Source organism: Solanum lycopersicum, chromosome 6, assembly GCF_036512215.1.
Source record: "Solanum lycopersicum chromosome 6, SLM_r2.1".
In the NCBI taxonomy this organism is placed as follows: Eukaryota; Viridiplantae; Streptophyta; class Magnoliopsida; order Solanales; family Solanaceae; genus Solanum; species Solanum lycopersicum.
The window spans coordinates 26,383,759-26,392,878 of NC_090805.1; the positions used below are offsets into that span (position 1 = coordinate 26,383,759).

At 35.2% G+C, this 9,120-nt stretch overlaps 1 long non-coding RNA gene across 2 annotated transcripts; it reads right to left on the reverse strand.

Annotated features, from left to right (window-relative positions):
- Positions 1 to 600: 600 nt before the first annotated feature.
- LOC109120507 (uncharacterized) lies at positions 601 to 8,724 on the reverse strand. Of its 2 annotated transcripts, XR_003247160.2 has the most exons (3): positions 7,273 to 8,724; positions 5,708 to 5,887; positions 601 to 928 (listed from the first exon to the last, which is right to left on the reverse strand). It is a non-coding gene; the product is annotated as an uncharacterized lncRNA (long non-coding RNA). The 2 variants fall into 2 exon arrangements; XR_002027915.3 differs by lacking the exon at positions 5,708 to 5,887.
- Between the last annotated feature and the right edge of the window lie 396 nt (positions 8,725 to 9,120).

A 9,120-nucleotide genomic window follows, 5' to 3' on the forward strand; every position in this document is an offset into this window, starting at 1 on the left:
TAATCGAGTATTCAGGGAGGTTCATGGTTCATGTATGAGTATTATTTATCGGCTTAGTGGTTTCCATTAAACTTTTTTCCGAAAGAGTTCTTTTCTATAACTTAAGCAAGGTGAATGGTCCTTCTATTTCTTTTTGAAAAAAAAGTTAAATTTGGACGGGCTGCTGAACCATTTTTTTTAATTAAAAAAAACCAAATCCACTTTACAAAATACAAAATGGAATCACAACTTTCCAAAAAGAAATCTAAAGAGTCTAAAACTAAAATGGTTAAGTGGACACGGAAGCTCGCTGGAGCTCCTCAATCTGCTGGAACCCATGTCTTTGTACATGTGTGCCTTTATTTTTGTGTATCATAGCTCAAGGGAATTCTAATAACCCACTATCATACAATCAACTATCTTGGTAGATTGTACGAGATAATGGTGTTAATGTGCTAGTCTTCTTTCTTGTTTTAGCTAGTACCATATAGCAGTACTCTAAGGTCCTCTTCGAGTACTATGATCTTGATGCCAAATAGAATCTATCTCGAGGATTATTCAATGGTTAAAATTTCTCAAACATTTGCTCCCACTCTGTCAGAAGTAATTGACAATAAGATGTGTAAATAAATTTTAGCTAGATCTCTTATCTGGACTATGAATTTTGTGTCATAGCCAGATGTTGTTAGTTACATGTTTCTGGTGTCCAGGTGCATACGTACTTCCATATGTTAAAAACATTCAATAGAATGCGCAAAGCTAGTACCACACAAAGAAACTCTTTTCGGTATATAAAGCTTAATGTAATAACCCATATGTCGACCTTCAACCTGGTTCTCTTCTTTGAATAGTCACTGATTCTAAGATTTGGGGGACTTTGACTTGTCAAGATTTTGTTTCTCCTTCCTGCACTAGGCTGTTCGAGGATGAAGTTTAAATTGAATTTCACCTGTTAAATTAATAACCATGTTAACTTCTGTGAATTTTTTCAAATTCCATCATATTGAGTGCAATCACCCCATAGAATACCAAAATGTCAAAAATTAAGATATATATATAACTTTTGAATAAATGTACTGGTAAATATATTTGTACCACAACAGTCATCGGATGAAGATTGTGCTTTAGCTATCTGATACAGGAGTAACCAAAAAATATTAAGAGCTTATTTACGAGTTAGTGTAGCGTACATGGAGTCAGCTTTTGACAATTTTGTCATATTATTCTAACTAAAGAGGCTCCCAACTGGATAAACTCTTCTGAGTATGAACTGTACCTACGCTTGCAAACATTATTCTGATTGCTTCACTAAGGTCAATATGGTACTACATGGGCTATTTAAGTGAGATACAGAATATGATTTGTTTTCTTAAGAAATGTCGAGCTTAAATATAATATGATCTTATGTGACTTCTAGTTGATCAGTAAACATTGTGTGTGACTGTCAATTTCATAGAAACCATAAATGCATGTTTTGGCCTACATGAGTTACTTCAAACGATTTGAGGCAGGTGTTGGTATAATTTGAATCATGTGTGTTCGTTGAGAATGTTTTGGTTATGACATGTGAAATAGGGTTTATGTTATCACCTAGAGCCATATGTTGAATACTAATGCTAACTTGCATCACCTATGTGAAAATAGACATAAACAAATATGTTTGCTGCTAGTTGGAATGTGAACTGAGTGCCTTCATTTAAGTGCTCGGTGATGCTGATGCTCAATTGTTATGTTTCTTGCGACAGCTTTTGTGAAATGAATCTAATATGTGCTGTTTCAAGGCTGTTGATTGTGGCATTGTGAAGTGTTCCTAAAAGGCTTATCAACTCCTCCATCTCCCAGTCTTGTATGTTTCTTTTGAGGTTGAGGCTTCTTGAGTTTCCACCCTGTGTTGGTGTATTTTATTGCCTGGTTGATTTGCAATCTGGAATATCTTAGGGTAGGCAACCTCTAGAAGGGTGTTCCCCGACCACTTATATCTACAGAAATAGATGTGTTGGCCATTCCCCACAACCAGGTCTTTGTGTTGTGAGAACATCTCTCATAGCTTGCTTATGCTTTTCCAGCTGCCAACCCTATATGGTTCAGTTGAGACTTTAGAGAACCAGTGACTAGGTGCTCCATGTTTGTCAATAATGACTTCTTCTCATAGGCACTGATCCAGCTGAGTGTATCTCCATAGCCACTTCCTTAGTATCTCCAAGAAAGTTCACCTACATTTCTTCAATAATTCAAAAGAATAGAGCTCTTGCCACAATTTAATCTGAAACTCCAGGGACCAGATCGAAGCTTGGAAATTTAGGCTCCTATCCTAGTTCAGCACGAGTCGAGGAATCAATGATTACTCTAGCATGATCATCGAAACCAATTGCTAAAGGATTTCGAAAGAAGTCAGTTATTAGTAAACCCTCTTAACTTTTTCTCAAACTTCCCACTTTTATTGACCAAGTCCAACCTAAAAATTACCTGATTTTGCTGGGTTTATTTCTTAAGAGGATGCATCTCTTGCGTTGGTGATTTGTCCTATTATCAAATGATTTCTAGTTTGATATTCATGTGTTGACCTGTTGTTCAGATGACTTAGTTGCAAAAGTGTACTCTTAATGTTTCAACGTAAAAGGCACCCTAGATGTGTTCACAGTTTCTTCAAACTCTTGATTGTTAACTTAGCACCGTGTTATTGTGATGGTGATTGAGCAAATTATATTTATATCTTTATTACATTCTTACTTGCCTTCTGTTTATCGGATTCTTTTGTCCTTTGTACGCTACAGTTAGTTATTTCCTGTGAAGTTTATTAGTTATTTCCTGTGAAGTTTATATCTGATGGACTTTTAGTTTATATAAAGATATGTTGTGATTGCTGTGTTTGGAAATGGAGTGCTAACTTTTCTGCTTAATCTCATTCTTATCAGTTAAATCAATATCAATTTTGGATGCATGACCTTTTGCATCCCTCTCCTGATTAGTTGAAGTCAAGATTATACTGAACTTTTAGCTTGTTGTAATTCACTTATAGTTGTGGGCTGGTAAAGTAGTTGCTTGACTCTCGTTCAGCTTATTCTAGCTCAGTATGGCCATAAAGTTTAGGTTGTAACTTGATCATGAGCGAATCTGTTGATGTTCCTTATTGTAAAGGTTAGGATGTCTTTCTGTTTTCTGTAGTACACTACAGTCACTAAAAGCATTGATATATACACAGTGAATATGTCATTTTGTGAATGACATTCTACTCATTTGTAAAGAAGAAGCATGTAATCTTGTTGTGGTCTTTAATGTATATATATTCAAAGAAACTACATTAGTGTGAAGTTAGAAATGTTGTGAAGAGAGTGTAGAAGTTTTTTTTTCCGATTGTGTTAAGGGCGAGTAAAAACAAATATACATTTATAATATTGACTATTTAACCTGTGTATGTTACCTAATTTTTCAACAAAGGGTGTACACCGGACTATCCCTCACCTAAGGTGGCTCCGCCAATGAGTACCAATTAAATCATGATTTAAATACCTCTTAGACACAAATCCTCAAATAAAATACACTATCCTCCTTTTTTTCCCACTTCTTGACAACCAATAAAAAAAGGCTAATTTTATTATATTACTTTGACTTATTATAAGTTATCTCACTCATTGAAAAATGAAAAGTAAATTGAAAATGATTAGTACTAGTACTTAAAAATAAGAGTAAAATAGATATAAAGCAATAAAAAAATGGTTTTTAAATTTGACAAATGAATATGAAATTTTGTTGCTATGATGACTATTTGGTTTATGATTTTTAGCTTTGATATTGTCTTCAAGTTGATTGCAAGACTCCAATTCATTTAAAACCTTTATTTTTTGTGAGGGATGATATAATGCAATTATATCACAGTAAAATGAACCATTTTATTATAAAGTTTTTGCAATTTGCATAAGTGTGAAATATACCATTTATTTATGAGTGAAGTGAACCATAACTCCGTCATCTTTCTAACTTTTGGTTCTCTGACAGTTGATCATCTTATCATCTTAACTTTTAATATTGCTGCAGCTAGCTGCTCTATCTTGTTCTGGTTGAGTAACGTTGATAAAAACTACTAGCAAATAGCCAAATATGATTGACACATGCTGTTTTGGAGTTAAACATGTTTTAATATTTTTGCCGATAGGAGTGGCTTTTTCATTCCCTCTTTAATAAACTCTTTCAAGTTATTCTCGATGGGTTGCAGCTAACTCAGTTATAACTCTTCTTTTCCGGAAACTTGTTTTTATACATGGTGACTTCTTTTATGAACTGTCCAGCTGCTCCTAGGCATGATCTCATGTCCACACAAAAGGTTTGCACCATTGCTACACACACCCGGTCAGCAACTCCAAAGGAGGAGTGTTGAGGTTTATTGACTTTTGTTTTTGATTAGTAATTGTCCAGGCCAAAAGCCAATCAAGTGAATATAGTGCAGTTTAAGTAAATGTTTTATTCTTTGCTCTGGGTTAAAGATTTCTTAGAGGATGGATCTCCTTGCATTGGTGATTTGTCCTATTGTCAGATGATTTCTAGTTTGATATTCATGTGTTGACCTCTTGTTCAGATAACTTGGTTGCAAAAGTATATTCAATGTTTGGACATAAAAGGCATCCTAAATGTGTTGGCAGTTTCTTTGAACTCTTGATTGTTAATGTAGCACCATGTTATTGTGTTGGTGATTGGACGAATTATATTCAACCTTTATCACATTTTTACTTGCCTTCTGTTTGTCATTTTCTTTTTTTTCCTTTGTACCCTACAGTTAGTTATTTCCTGTCAAGTAAAACATCTGATGGACTTTTTGTTATATATGGGATGTGTTGTGATTGATGTGTTTGGAAATGGAGTGCTTACTTTTCTGATTTATCTCATTTTTATCAGTTAAATCAATGTCAATTTTGGATGCATGACCTTTTGCATCCTCTCACTTGAATAGTTGAGCATAAGATTTTACTGAACTTTATGCTTGTAATTCTTTTCACTTTTAGTTTGTGGGTTGGGAAAGTAGTTGCTTCACTCTCGTTCAGCTTATTCTAGCTTAGTATGGCCATAAAGTTTAGGTTGTAATTTGATCATGAGCGAATTTGTTGATGTTTCCCCATTGTAAGGGTGATGCCCTACACGTCATGGAAAAATCGTGCTTTTTATCTTTAGTTATTAGCATCCCATGAAGTATGGAAAAAATGATTCTTCTTTCTAGCACTTTCAGATTGATAATCTTGCTACAACAAGTCAGGCTTAGGATGTTTAGGTCTCTCTTAGCTTGAAGGTGTATGGTAGATGTTCACCATATATAGTTGTATACTTTTTTCTGACCATTGTATAAACATAGCGGGAGAGAGAGTGTAATGTGGTGGTTTAATTTAGCATCACATCTTAAGTTTGTCTGCTAACCTTTTAGCAAATTGATGACAAAGCTTAAAGGACAACTCTAATCTTATTTTGTGTAACAACACTCAAATGAATTAGATAGTTGTTCTTGAGCAATGAGCATCATGCATAGGCAAAAGGAAAGAGGCAAAGCCCCCATCTTCTACATATCTTGCTCATCTGACTATCATGAATAACAAACCTGCATTCCGGCATCTAAGTGATAAACTTTATGCTTCTAAAGCCCTTTAGTCATGCCATTTCCCTAACAAGTAAATATCATCTCAGCTGACCAGTTAAACCCACCCATCTACTTAAGAAAGATGAAAAAACAAACAAGAAGTCGAACCTTGTTTCGAGTTCGTTGACGTGGTACACCTTGTCTATTATGCTTATAATTATGTACAGAAGAGGATATATTCTTCAGATTGTGAATCCTTTTGCATCAACTTGAGTTTTTTGTAGCAGAAAGGAGGTGGATTTGGAAAGGCACTCAAATAGAGTGAAGGGGATCAACATTGTCCTTTATCTGTGAGTTAACACTGGGGTATGAGATATCACTGGAGAAATGAACTCAGAATTCAAACAAAATGCTATTTCAAATCATTTAGCTTTTATAAGTATACATATATGAGGTATCAAAAAACATAAACCAAACTGGCGTGAAACTTTTAGTAATTAACATGATGATGCAATCCTAATCTGCTCGTCCCCACAAGCTAGGATTCACTTATAGAATCAAATAGTTGAGCCATTTCGGACACATTTTGGAGAAAAAGCTCAAAGAGGTAATAAATCTCTACATACCTCAGTACTCTTCCCAAATTTAATTCCAACTTCCCAAAGCCACTAACGATAAATCTAATTTGTATCAAGAGTAGTTCATTTAAACTCAACATAGTCTATTTAGGGCTTAAACTTAGACTACCAAGCCCAAAATACTACTGAAGGTGCTTAATCACCCTATTAAATTCATCCGTCCTTGGCATTCAATAGTCTATTGGAGTCATTATAACCCAATATTTATTTAAATAGACATGGAAAGCAGATGTAGTGTGTCTTCGTGAAACAAAGATACCGGGGGATATTACAAAGATACTGAAGGAAGTTGGACAGACCAGTTGCGCAAGATACTCATTTATTTGTGAAGGACTAAGTGGTGAGGCCAGGGAACATAAAAGGATTGCTAAACTGTTGAAAAAGGGATGACAATGCAACCAAAAAGGAAGGAAGATGGAAGATTGTCTCTGCATGCTTTTTGTGGACAATGTAGAAAGAAAGGAATAAGAGATGTTTTGAAGACAAGCAGAGCAACTTGCAGGAGTTCAAAATGAATTGTTTGGCTCTGTTTTATTTTTGGTGTAAACAGAAATTAATAGCTCAAATAAAAGATACTTTTGACATTTCAAGGAACAACAGATTGATGCTTAAGTTGTAAGTTGTAATACTTTTGAAGGGGGACTACATATTTTGATGTAGCGATACCTGTGGATATATAGATTAACTGTTACCGTTCTTAAAAAAAAATACAAGTTCACTACTTAGTGTCTTCCCCAATAACATACATTAATGGCAACCTAGGGTTTCATTTAATACCTTTATCCTACCACTTTCAACACGTATAAATAGCATTTAACCACTTACTTTGTATTCATTGAATAAGTAAGTTTCAAGAGGTAGAAATTACCTTTGGTTGCAAAACCTACTCAATTTCCTTTTTGAGTTCTTGAATGTGTGACTGGTATTAGCGTTAATCTACTTTATTCAACACAAAATATGGTAACAATCTCACCTTGGATATCCTAAGTGAAACCTTGGCCGAGCCCCGCCCCTCTAGTTCTCCTAACACGCCCAAATATTGAAATTTGAAAATGGCAAAAAACTCATGATCTAGTGTATATATAGAGACCGAACCTCTCGCAGTTGGACTCGGATGTGAGCCCATCGTCGAGTCTTTTTCTTCAGTTATCAGGCTTTTTTTGGTGCAAACTTATTCGGTGAAACTTGTCCTGGCTTAGCTTCTCTTGCAATGAGCGTGTCTTGGAGCATAAAACCATTGTGGCTTTCCTCAATCTCCCTCCCAAGCCTTGTCATGGCTCTTTGGGCATGAACCTACCTGGGAGTGGAACCTTGTTCCATTTTCCAAGCCTTGTCACCTCTTCGTAAAGGGCTTGTTGGCAAGGAAAAGTATGTCTTAAAATCTTGATGATGACATTGAAGCGCACACGAAGTGAGGCAAAGCGCTCAACATACTTTGAGCCTCTCTATAGCGCTTAAGCGCGCCTTTGACAAAATTGTTCAGGATGCTACCCAAAAGATGGCCTTATAGAGCTTTTTCCATATTTTTCCGTTGGCAATGAGGGAAAAGTGTAGAATGAACTATAGGCAATAGTTAGAGCAGTCAACTGGTTTAATTTGTTGTTTTCTATTCAATCATAGCGCAGAAGTTTTGGTGGCGACAACCAGGGAAATATCTCAACCAGGTGTAGGGAGTTTATACAAGTCGGAGCCTAAAAGGCAAGAAAATTTGCCAAAAATTCTAAAAAGAAAACAAAAATGAGGTGATTGCCAAAAGGCAACATTTGAACGGTCTAACAAACACCGTCTAAATTAGGAAAAATGAGCAAGGTGCGGAGTATGGCGCGCCTTATAAGGCGCATGGTTGCGCAGCCTTACAAGGCGCAAGGCTCCCGCGCCTCTTTCCGTTTGTTTTCTTGTTTTTAGTTCATGTTTAATGTTTTGTTTTTAGTTAGTTTTCTCTTCTTTTTTTTTTGTCTTTTTTGTTTTTACTTTTCATTTTTGTTTATTTTTATTTTGAAGTTATTCCCATTTATTTTGAATGTGATTTTTTTTATTTTAGCAAATTATTCAAAAGAAAAAACAAAAATTAAAAGGAAAAACCAAAAATATATATTTTATAGTAATATTTTTAAAAAATGGCTAGATTTTGATATTTTTCAAACTTGAATTAATAAAATTTTACCTAAATAATTGATTAATTTGCTATAAAAAATATAAATATCACATGCAAAATAAATAGGAACAACTTCAAAATAGAAAAAAAAAATTAAAAGGAAAAACTAAAAAAAAAGGAACTTAACTAAAAGCAAAACATTACAACATAAACTTAAAAAAAGGAAGGAAAGAGGCACATGAGCCTTGAGCCTTGCAAGGCGCATCGTACTTTGCGCCTTGCTCCTTTTTTCCTAATTTAGACGGTGTTTATTAGACCGTTTAAATGTTTCCCTTGTGGCTCCGGACTCGAGTTTATACTGATCCGCTATATTGCTCGGACTCTCCAAAAATGGTGTCGCATCTGTTTCAGGACTTCCAAAAGTGCAGTACTTTTGGAGGATTCAACATGCATCCAGCAACATTTTTGAAAAGTCTGAGCCTTGAGCCTTGCAAGGCGCATCGTACTTCGCGCCTTGCTCCTTTTTTCCTAATTTAGACGGTGTTTGTTAGACCGTCTAAATGTTGCCCTTTTGGCTCCGGACTCGAGTTTTTACTGATCCACTATGTTGTTGGGACTCTCCAAAAATGGTGTTGCACCTGTTTTCTAACTTCCAAAAGTGCAGTTCTTTTGGAGGACTCAACATGCATCCGGCAGCATTTTTGAAAAGTCCGAGAAACATAGCTAATCAATTCATTCTTTTTCATGTATTTGGCTGAAGATGCTTGCTTACTCCTTATTCTGTTTACTTTTAGGTTTAGTCAACCATAGTGTTTGATCCTTCTGTTTTTAGTTCTTTTTACAATAAT